Source organism: Cebidichthys violaceus, unplaced genomic scaffold, assembly GCF_023349555.1.
Source record: "Cebidichthys violaceus isolate CVI_PGR_0920_01 unplaced genomic scaffold, fCebVio1.0.p SCAF_216, whole genome shotgun sequence".
In the NCBI taxonomy this organism is placed as follows: Eukaryota; Metazoa; Chordata; class Actinopteri; order Perciformes; family Stichaeidae; genus Cebidichthys; species Cebidichthys violaceus.
This window is the reverse complement of record NW_027176391.1, coordinates 2,501-14,623: the sequence shown is the minus strand read 5'-3', so window position 1 is coordinate 14,623 and position 12,123 is coordinate 2,501. Positions and strand designations below refer to the sequence as shown.

At 44.8% G+C, this 12,123-nt stretch overlaps 1 protein-coding gene across 1 annotated transcript in view; it reads right to left on the bottom strand.

The window, feature by feature from the left end:
* The window catches only part of hivep2a (HIVEP zinc finger 2a), a 50,992-nt gene extending 39,279 nt beyond the window's left edge, over positions 1–11,713 (bottom strand). The window contains exon 1 of the mRNA XM_068717515.1: positions 11,639–11,713. The gene's annotated coding sequence lies outside the window, so the exon portion shown is untranslated. The remainder of the gene's footprint in view (positions 1–11,638) is intronic.
* Positions 11,714–12,123: the final 410 nt, after the last annotated feature.

Here is a 12,123-nt window from a genome sequence, read left to right as displayed (position 1 = left end):
TGTGTGTCTGTGTGTGTGTGTGTGTGTGTGTGAGCAGGATGACTAACATCTTATAGAATTAAAAAGGCTGAACTCTCAGCAGCACAGATGGCTCAGTGAGCAAACTAGACGAATAAGAAACAGCTAATTCCACTCCATTTCTGCCTGGAATTCTTCCTAAATGTTACCACAGTTTCATCCCAAAAATATACAAGAAGAAACCCGTGAGATTGCTGCCTGCGCGTGTGTGTGTGTGTGTGTGTGTGTGTGTGTTACTGTAACTCGTACTGTACACCTGCATGTTATAAAAAAAAGGTTCCTGTTCCATTTCCTGCTGCTGTTTTTGCATCTGTCTTCCTTTCTCTCTGCTGCAAATGTTCTTTTCTGTCGCGCAGAACAATATTCATTGAAAAGAGACGGAAAAACGCGGCCCAAAGTCTGCGGACACCTCAGCTCTGGATCGTGGACTTCTTCATCTGCTGCTATAACGGACTCTGGTCTTCTTTCTGTAAGGTGTCTGGAGCCACGAGAGCATCACTGAGGTCTCTCATCTTTAAAACACTTGTGAATAAACTCTCTCACGCTCTGACGGTTTCTTCCAACAAAGACTTTTTAAAACGCAGCCCGTCTTTACTTCAAGACGTTTCTCTGTTTCTTTTTATTCTCCTTTCACCGTGGAGGCGTGAAATGATTGTTTCCACAAAAACATTTCCTAGAGTTGTAAAAATCTTGTCTCGTAACCGTTTTTTTTTTTTTGCTTTTTCGGCCTTTTCAAAGTCGTCGGTCCTCACACGGATAGCAATACAACATCTCACACACACACACACACACACACACACAAATATGCACCAGCTCAGAATTGAAGGTAACACAGGTGAAAGGTCCGATCAAACCTCACCTTCTAAGTGTGATCCTACATGAGTTAGAACATGTGTAGTACTGTGTGTGTGTGTGTGTGTGTGTGTGTGTGTGTGTGTGTGTGTGTGTGTGTGTGTGTGTGTTTCTGACAAGACACAACACGCCACTGATATATGACACCCGTCTCTGTGGAAACAAGATGGACGTTTGCTGTCATCACAGCGGCTGGTTTTAATGCCGCAGCTTTCAGCGCTTCATTTAGATCACATCGATTGATTCATCAATAAATACATGGAAGGAAGAGACAAGATGGAGGGAGAGAAACAGAGATATAAAGGGTGAATGAGAGGAAGAATGTGATGGGGGGGAGAACAAGAAGGCTCACAGTGGATGAAACAAGAGAGAGAGAGAGAGAGAGAGAGAGAGAGAGAGAGAGAGAGAGAGAGAGAGATCATGTGCAGAGGTCAGGTGCACTTCAGCTTCCAGGAAACAGAAAACAAAACGGTTCATTCATATCGCATCGATGCGCGTGTTTCACTTCACGAGCGCTCGGACTGATTAAAGATTCATTCTTCCTGCTGCTGCTGCTGCTGCTGCCAGACAGACGCTGGTCTCCATTAACTCCTGCAGACGGACTGGTTAAGTATGGAAGCGCTGCGGATTGTGTTTTAAAGTTACAGAAACAATCGTACGTGGCAAATAAGGATTATTTGTTATTGTTCTTTCTTTTATTACTTAACCAGACCTCGACATAGGAGGGTCAACGTAAGCAGCTCATATGTGTGTTATTGGTCGCGTTGATAGCTTTGAAATGCACAAACAAACTTCTAAGTTTGTATTGATCTCCGGCGAGAAAACTATAAAGGTAAAAAAAAAAAAAAAAAAAAAAAGGCTCTGTGTCGTTAAATGAGCGTGCCGTCGGAGGCTTCCTGTCATCCTCTCCTTTCACAATAAAGTACTCCTTGAGCTTCACCCCTCAGCTAAACCACCAGGCTGCTCTCAAACACCGTACCTACCAAAAGTAATGGAGTATGATCGGTACGGAACTGGAGGAAAATATCACAGGTGAAACATTCCAGACGCATGATAACAATAAAATACACATGAATAAACACTAATACACACACACACACACACACACACACACACACACACACGTTCACTATATGTTCCCATTTACTCCTGCAGGCTTTGCTACTGTTCTGTCTGTGAGGTCTCACACACACACACACACACACACACACACACACACACACACACACACACACACACACACACACACACACCATAGGACCAGATGAAGGCGCTGTCAGCAGCACCTGCTCCTCCGTCACTCCTCCCCTGATGCTCTCTGCCTTTGTCTCTCTCTCTCCTACCTTCCTTCCTTCCTTCCTTTCCTTTCTCTTTACTCGTCTCCTCTGGGTTCTCTTCCTCACCTCACATGCTCTCTTGTCTCCTCTCTCCTCTGGACAGACAGAAGCATGTTTTCTCCTGGATTACGGTCGCGGGTTAAAAACAGGTGGTTAGCGTCGTGAATTGAAACGAAACGCAACTAAACTGCTTTGTTTAGTTGAGTAAAAACATTTCGTTTAGTTATTTAAGTTACAGATTTAAACCGTTGATTTTACCACTTAGAGGGTTTAAAAACATGAAACTTTACAAACTCCTTCTGGGAAAAACACACAATGAAATAACTAAAGTATAAAGCAGCCTGACAGAACTTTCCATCTGATTTAAATACAAGTAGGAAGAGCGAGAGAGACAGAGAGAAAGAGAGAGAGAGAGACAGAGAGGGAGAGAGAAACAGAGAGAGAGAGAGAGAGAGAGAGAGAGAAAGAGAGAGAGACAGAGAGGGAGAGAGAAACAAAGAGAGAGAGACAGAGAGAGAGAGACAGAGAGAGAGAGAGAGAGAGAGAGAGAGAGAGAGAGGGGTTGTTGTATTCAGCCTTTGTTTTTCTCTCCACGATCTCTTTGTTTTAATGTCTTGATGTCTTTTTGACCTCCACCACCTCTCTCTCTCTCTCTCTCTCTCTCTCTCTCTCTCTCTCTCTGGTTGTCTATTGTTGGAACAGTTTCCATCTTTCTCTCTTTCTGTCTGTTTTCTTCTCACTTAGGAAAAAGCATCTTTGTTTGGTACAGATTGCAGCAGAAATCTTTTCTTCTTTCCTTTCTCTCTCCCTCTCTCTCTGTTCATCTTTGTTCCTCTTTCCCTTTATCTCTCCCTCCCTCTCTCTCGTTTCTGCTCCTTCTTATCGTTTCCATCCCTTTTTTTTATTTCCTTCCTCTTTCATCTCCTCCTTCCGGTGGTAGTAATCACTCCTCACCTTTTTTCCCCTCATTTAAAGTTACACTTTCTGTCGTCTGCAGTTTTAATTAATCACGCGACTGGTTAACGAACTCTCCGCCCTCGACTGCTAATTAATCAGGTTTCTGCCTTAATGAACAGTCTAAACTCGTTAAACCTGTTTCGCTCTTAATTAGCCCGTTAGCTCCGGGGCCTAGCGCTCCGACAAGACTATTAGGCTCTACTACGCCTTGACGGCAGCCTACCGTGAGTGTGTGCGTTAAGATTACCTCACTCCCTAATGGGGCTGCTCAAATATTTATAGGGCAGGAAGCTGAATGGGAAGAATGATAGCGCTCAGGGAGACAGCAGACACTGAGGGAGCACATGAGAAGACCGATGCTGCCTTCAAGTGCTCCTCGTAAGCTCCGACTTCCGACCTCGGAAGTTGTAAAAGATATGGAAAGCCCAAAGGGTCGCGCGGCGCCTCTCTCCTCCCTCACTGCAGAGACGTGGACGTCGCCCACCGGGCTGGACCCGAACGAGCGCCGACGAATGTCTCTAAATTAAGCCTGGGCGTCGTTAAGGACAACGCCGCCTCACGACCACCTCACCGCCGGCTCGTGGACAGTTTCATGATTTTAGCATCTCGTTAGCCACCGAACGCATGAACACAAACCAACATGTTGTCATTCCTAACTCCTCAAATCTGTTTTGGAGCACATGCAAGGTATCGCCTACATGTTGGGCTGTACTGAGTATGTTTAATGTTGTATAGCTATAATTTATTAATCCGTTCAAGGAAGACTTGAGCATCTTCTCCTGTGCGGTATAGTGGCTGCAGTAATACTAGTATAAACTTCAAGCACTAAGCTTTGAAAGTGAAATGTCCAAAGGGTCTTGAAGTTTGCAGACTTGTATAAACAAGGACAAGCACGGCAGATACTGTCGCTCATGCGGCACATGCTAAAGTGTTAGCATGAAGCTTAGTGCATGCTAACGTACCGGAACAACCTGCCGGAGGGACCTTTTTTTTCCGGATGATTGGCGTCCTCACCGGGAACTTCAATGTAGCTGTATTAGTTCACTCGAAGTGAAGACCCGCCGCCGACAGGCTGAGGTCACTCGTCTGGTTTCCAACTCTGCTCGCTAGTTTCAGGAACTCTCTGGCAACAAGTGTGAGGATGGTAAGAGAGAAGGAAGATACCGGCAGATTAACTGCATGAAGGCTCCGGGTTGAAGGAATCTCATGGCACGGAAACAGATGAAATGATGTCACCCCACCCGCTCACGGATTTACTCCTTATTACAAGACAAATGGGATTTTAAGACTCTCAATTAGATTAAATTACACGTGGACGGTTATCTTTAGCGATGCAGGATGCAGAGCGACATGAGAGAGGCGGCGGCGGCGGCGGCGGGTGACGACATGTGTGTGGCATCTCGCTGGAGTGATGACATCAGGGTGTCAAACACACAGGTCAAAGTGTTGTGTTACACTGATGAAAGGGAAGGAAGAAAGGAAGGAAGGAAGGAAGGAAGGAAGGAAGGAAGGAAGGAAACGAGAACGAGGAGTCGGGAGAGAGAAGAGTGAGAGACTCGGCTAAAGAAAGAAAGAAAGAAGAAACGAATGAAAGAAAGAGAGACGAGGGAAATAGGTCAGCATGAAGTCAGTGTTGAGGGACTGGGTGGAACCAGATGGGAAACACATGCTGTGACAAACACACACACACACACACACACACACACACACACACACACACACACACAGGGATGAGCGTGGGTGGAGTCTGATGATGACCTCTTGACACCAGATGGAGGGACGACACTCTTCCTCCTCTCCTCCATCTGATGTAATCTCACAGATAATTCACTTTGCCTCGTCACTGTCACCTCTGTGGCATTCTGGGTATTTGAGTCCCCCCCCCCCAAGAGAGCGTACTCTCACTCTCACTCTTTAGGAATGCTGCGTTTCAGTCGCATGGGAGAGATGACAACTGAAAAACCTGAGCTTCAGGCCGAGGAAAACATGGCGGAACTCGTCTTCCGATAGTGAAAACCGAAAATACCGCAAACATTTTCTACAGAGGTCCAACCAGGTAAAGGAAGTGAACACACCTGTGTGGGTGGATTTTGTGTCTTTTAAAGTGTAACTTCTGCATTTTTCTACATTGTTTTTGTGTGTAAGTGACAAACGGGGACATCCATTTGTGTCCAGTGTTGAGGGAGAACGCTGCAGACGGCAGATGGAGATAAATGGCTCGGGGCGACTCCTCACCATCAACGTACGTCCAACAGAAGAGCTCGTTGTTTCCGCCGACGGGCTCAGGTCGTTATTATACGAGTCTGAAAACATTACGGAAAGAACCTTACCTCACTCGATCCGTTCGCTCGGAGAAGTCTCGTTCTGAGAAGTCGATCGGCTACATATTGAGCCACGACGTTCGACGTCTTTCAGACGAACACTAAGCTACGCTTTCTGTCCTCCGACAGAACAAACTCAGACTCCTCTCTCCCACTCTTCACGCGACACAATATCAAACAGACCGGGTCGAGGGAAAGGTAAAGAGAAGGTGTTACTTCTCTGTGGGGTTCTTTCCACAATGTTCTCAGACACTGTTGTCCTCATGAGTCACTTAGACACCAACACATGGGACCATAGGGTGACAAATACCAAAAGTCAAGCTCTAAGGCAAAGACGCACCTTCAGGAAAATGTCCATGTTTCCTCATCGTCGCATCATTTTAACAGCAAACGCTCAAACCTGTGGCTGAAAAACAATTGTGTGAAGGTGTGTTTGTACAGTGGGTGTGTGTGTGTGTGTGTGTGTGTGCCTTTAGTTCTGTTGCATGTGTTACACACACACACACACACACACACACACACACACACACACACACACACATTGATACCAAAAACACACAAGGGAACTCTGCAGAGCCAAAGTTGACTCTCTTGAACCAACACGATGCTGAACGTTATGTGAGGAATAATTAATGAAGAGGCAAAGACCAACTGGACATTTGCCAAAAAAACTAAAATAACATTTTCACTTTTTGTTCAACATCTTGGAGTGAAATTGTTTAAATGTTTGTATCCTTGGCTTCTGTTGCAGGATGTAGCTTTGGTTAATGTAGATACCAGTTATCGCAATGGCATCGTATTATAATAATAATTACTATCAGGTTTCAGGAAATGTCCATAATAAACAATGTAATAATCTGTATATTTGAAATAATTATTATATTTTTATAGCTTCAAGCTTAAGCACTTTCCGGATTCAAAGATTCTGAATCAGAAACCAGATAGAATGTCAATGAAAGAACAATTTCTTGAATTTAATACAGATGAATCTGGATTCGGAACATGAATGACATGGTAGCTGATTAATAAAATGTGCGCTACATGATGAGCGACGTACTCGTAACGTACCATAACTGGAGATCAGAACCAAACTGAGTTCAGGTATTTCAGAACAGAAGTGACGGATCTCTGAATGTCTTCAAAGACAAACTTTCTCCAACGTGAACGATCGCAACAACCGACCAATGGCGGCCAGCGGGTTCAATGCCTTGATCCCATTGACACGCGGCGAGGAGGAGCCGGGGGAATCGAACCGCCAACCCTGTGAACTGAACCTCACAGATACTATTAGAATCACGCACACCGGGTTCCTCTGTGTTTTTGATGAAAACCAGGAAAAGACTCGTCTAGAAAACACCAACTCACCGACATCTGACAGACGTCAACGATAACCGCTGACGAGAGTCACGGAATAAGTCGTCATCGCTTCCTGAACATGGGACAGTCCCATCACGTCACGGTAAGTGCATGGGAATCATTGAGGGGATTTTTCCAGCCGTGCGACTGATGTGGTTTCTCTTGTAAACATATTGAGAAGAACCACTAATCATCTTCCTGCGACAGGTGTCATCAAACCCCTCCGTACGTCATCGCGTCTCTTTCACTGTTCCTCCACTTAAACCCTGAGGAATCCCGTTTCTTTACCCGTCCTCAAACCTCTCACATGTGGCAGCCCCCCCCCCCCCCCTTAAGCCGCCTCCTCTACGTCTTTATTGTTCTAAACAAACACGCACAGAAAGCTGAAAACAAACCAGTCTTCCTCGCTCTGCAGGTTGCGAATACCTCGACAGGTGTGACCGAACAGAGTACAGTACGTTCGCTTTGAAACAATAAATAGTTTTCTTTTGTCTTCGGGAGTTTTTTTTGAGTCAAACAGCTGACTCGCAATATATTTGAAGTGAGTCAGTGGTGGATTCTGGGAAAGGGCTGGGTGAGGATGACCAGGGCTGATGGGAAATACATCAACACACACACACACACACACACGAGTTCCAGATTGTTATGGATTTTATTGCTTTGGCAACACAGCAGTGACAGTCGTGCCAATGATGGATGTTTGAATTTAAGTAGAGGGAGAAAAGAGAGAGATGAAACAAAGAGAAAGAGAAACTCTTTTTTTTGTAAAATAACTAAAGGTGCGTAGTTTCTTAAGTCCTCTGCTTTTAAAGAATCTCAGATTTCAAAATAAAACCACAAAAACTGGGCAACGATGGAAGATGCAGCCTTTTCACAGCTGTATCGTCTTCCACGCGTGCACTTCTATACTTGTGAGGACCCTCATTGACATACCTCAACCTCCAGCAATTCAAACCATGACTCTTAAACCAGGTCTCAACTTTAAAACAGGGGGCGAGGACCAGAAAACCGCCCTCGGGGCTTCAGATCCTCTCAGAAACAGAAAGCACACGCTCACATGTCTGCGTGCTGAGCGAGAACAAATAACTTCAGTTTACAGATTTGTCCATTACCTAATGGAAAAACTGAGATGTGCACTCACAAACTTAATTTTCTGCTGTTGCGCAAAAAAACCTCCAGCTAAAGTGACATTAGTGGTACAAAAAAAACCTGGTGATGCAGAAACCCCGCTGACGTTCAAGAGTTCAGGACCTCTTTGTGGGACCTCGTGACCCCTGTAGACCGGGTTCTGGGTCAGCTGCATGTTCTCTTAGCGGGTCATTTTCTCTATCAATGGACCGAGGAAGTAACTACAGGGCTCGTGCATTGAGACACACTACGGAAACAATGTGATTACGTAACGGTCACAATTCCACAGCCTGGGTTCTTCAGAATAAAGAAGTTGGACAGTTACGTGACGCCTGATTGGCCAACAGCTGGTTTGAACGATGACGCCTCACACAGTTTCTCTTCTTCATGTACTCCAGCGTGTCGCTGTGTACTCCTGACAGAAGGTTAATCGAGGGCCGCTGACCCTCGTACATAATTCACTCCTGTTAAATCCATTGATTTAACCGAGCACCGGCATTAGAACGGCTAAACGACGATGCAATCAATCAGAGCTAAATATATCTATACTTATGAACAATTCTCTGTCCAAATGAGACGTAGAAACGTCTGTTTGCATCCTGCGGATCTTTGTTCATCTCTTTTTCTCTTTACAAACACCAAAAAAAGAAGCCAAACTTGAGACGCGTTCCGTCACCGTCTCTACCTTCAGCACCACGGACAGCGACTCACCGGCCACGCAAACGGACGGATGCTCGGAGAACTCCGGGTCCGTCTCAAACACAACGATACAGAACCATCACGAGTTTGTGGAGCGGCCGTCGGGTAACGTCAGTGATGTCATACGTCAGTGATGTCACAAGAACGGGATAATCACTGAGGTCATTGTTTAGCTGAGACTGCAGTTTAAAGATGTTTTAACTTTTTGTGTCGCTGCTCAAAAAAGACTATTTGTTGACATATAATAATAATAATAAAGAAATGTTGATTCTTTTCTTGAATTAAGTTCTGACCTGAAATGTTGGACGGCTCCTCCTGAAGAACTCTGAAAACACAAAATATATCCAAAGCAATGACACTTGAATCCGTCCACAAACTGGTGAAAAAAAACTCCCTCGTCCTCACCTCAGAATGAGGAAGTTGGTCAGTTACATGTCGTCTGATTGACCAACAGCTGGTTTGAACGATGACGCCTCCCACAGTTTCTCTTCTTCATGTGCTCCAGCGTGTCGCTGTGTACTCCTGACAGAAGGTTAATCGAGTACGACGAGGCCGCCGCGCGGCGCTGACCCTCGTACATAATTCACTCCCAGGCTTCTGCGCGCTCAGCAAAAAAATGCTGAAGGTTGCGGCTGGATTCAACGAGTGGAGAAAAAAATAGTCTAATGAAAGCAGCGAGCGCTCCGTCTGCAGAGAAACGGGAACAAGTCGGACCAGCTCTGCAGCGAGCGCTTCTGCGTCATAATGGACCGAGACACCATTTATTATCCTACTTTTTAATCGCCTACATGATGCATAAGATGGTCAGTGAACTGATCCTTTCATTGGATATGAAATAACTGATTGTTTTGGTCACTTTGTCATGAAATACAGTCATATTCTGGTAAATATATATATATATATATATATATATATATATATATATATATATATATATATATATATTATTAAGCAGATGTACAGTATTAATACAACAACGTAGAAAGTAAAGAAGTATTATCAGTAAAATGTACTTGGTATTGAAGGTACTGTCAGTGTATATATATCATCTGACTGCAGATGTTGCAGCTGATGCAAACATCTGGATGTTGTGAAAGAGTTAAACTCCCTCAAAATGAAACTTTGAAGTGACAAAACACGAAGTGTTTCATCTAAAATGTCGCTTTCACCCCAAAATCTCTGCTCAGTGAGATCTGGAGATTCTTGCTTCCGGTCCTTAAAGTCGCCTCACGGCGGCCGTTGTCTTTACCGTCAGGTTTGCTCGCACCTTAATTGACAGCAGCCGCTCGTTCTCCGTCCACAACAAATGGGCTGTTCTGAGTTATGACGATGTTTAATATTTTCAACATTTGTAGCTGGTTTATTCCAGCTGTTTGCCACCTGTTCCGCTTTGCTTTTTCTTCCCCTCGTTCGGTCCGCATGCGAGCACGTAATTTGATTTTCGTCGTTGCCGAGCACACAAAAACAAGAAAAACGCTCGCGATGATATCAAGGCATCCAAATTCCTCTTTTCTTTACCGCCTTCCGGAGGTCATCGGAGGTCATCGGGGGGGCAACATGCATCCTCGCCCCAACGAGGACGATCGCTCTGCTGCTTAGCGCCGTCCAAACACAAAACTCTGGTGACTCGCTGAGCCGCTCGGCCCCACTGTTTCATTTGATGGTGTGTGTGTTTCTTTTCTGCTTTTCTGTGGTTTATTTGTGAGAATGTATTGTGTGGATGAAAGTCACATCTCCCACGGGGGGGGGGGGGGTGGGGGGGGGGGGTGAAGAAGAAGTCCTCCGACCCCCCAAACACAAACGTTGCCCAACTGGAGCAAGACAGCTGCATCAATATCAGACTGGAAACAGAGAGAAGAGTAGGAGGGGGGGAGGAGGGGGGAGAGAGTAAAGATGGCCATGAGAGAGAGAGAGAGACACAGAGAGAGAGAGAGAGAGAGAGAGAGAGAGAGAGAGAGGGAAGAAGAGGTCAGCGAGGTTCTATTTTTATCTCTCCCTGAGTCGTGTCTCGGCTTGAATGGAGGCAAAGAAGAATTGTGTTGAAAGGCACACGGACGCAAAATTATTTCATAACCTTGGCACACAGCAGGCTGCTGAATGTGTGTGTGTGTGTGTGTGTGTGTGTGTGTGTGTGTGTGTGTCAGGGAAGGTAACATTATTTTACAGCTTTCTAACATTCTTTTTTTTTGTTGGTCTACCAGCCACTGTGTCAACCAAAATCATCTCAGCCACTTCTCCTGATGGTAATTTAGCCCACTGGAATGTGTGTGTGTGTGTGTGTTTGTGTGTTTGTGTGTGTGTGTGTGTGTGTGTGTGTGTGTGTGTGTGTTTTGCAGCTGACTTCTAGTTCCACTTCCGTTTGTGGTCACATTGAAATCCTGTCCTCTCCTGCTGTTCGTCTCTATTTTGACTGGATTCTTTTTCTCAGGAAGCGGCGCAGAAACCAGCTGAGGACGTCCCATGATGAAGAAAAATACCCCGAATACCAGCGAAACAAGTACAACCAGTATATATACGTGTATATATATATATATATATATATATATATATATATATATATATATATATATAACCAAGATCTTTCTTAACCCTAACTAACTATTTCACCATCTTTTCACCAATGCCAGAACAACCAAACCACCTCTGATCTCTCTGGATGCGGATCACCTTCATACAATATTCCCTGTTTCTAAGATGACTTTTCACTGAGCAGCATGGAAGCATCCCAGGTTCAAGGACACGACCCTGGACCATCCTGTAACTGGACGATGTGCTCACATTACGGAAAACAAGCTTTTTAGGAACATTCTTGGGTTTCCATCGGTGTTTATGAACCGTACACACACACACACACACACACACACACACACACACACACACACACACACACACACACACACACACACACACACACACACACACACACACAGAAAAACAAAGCCGTCCTGCAGCGATCAGCGTTGAGCTTACCTGTCGGTCTGCACGCGCTCAGTCCGGTTCCAGCGGGAGTCCCCACAGAAAGTGTCCTCACGTGGCCATGCTGGTAAGAAAGCACACCAGAGAGACAGATCGTGAGTGTGTGTGTTCAGGACTTCAACCGACACACACTGAAGCGTCATTCAAATCTTAAATACTTCATATCTCCATAGTTTGTTCTTCATAAATCAATGCTATTAGTCACCTTTTACATCTGTGTGTTTTACACACATTTAACCAACAGAACGTGTTTAGAAAAGGTTGTTTTTGGACGAACACCGTCTGAAAATGAGGATGTAAAATAACAGATATGTCAGGCATCAAGGTGTTTAAAATGATGTAGAAAAAAGGACGTATATTGAGTTTAAATTATGGAGCTTCAATCAGGACTTGGACCGAGTAGCTACATGATGTATTAGAAGTACTCGGATACTTTTAAAGTCTTAAACTGAAAGGGAAACTGCATGAAGAGGATAAAC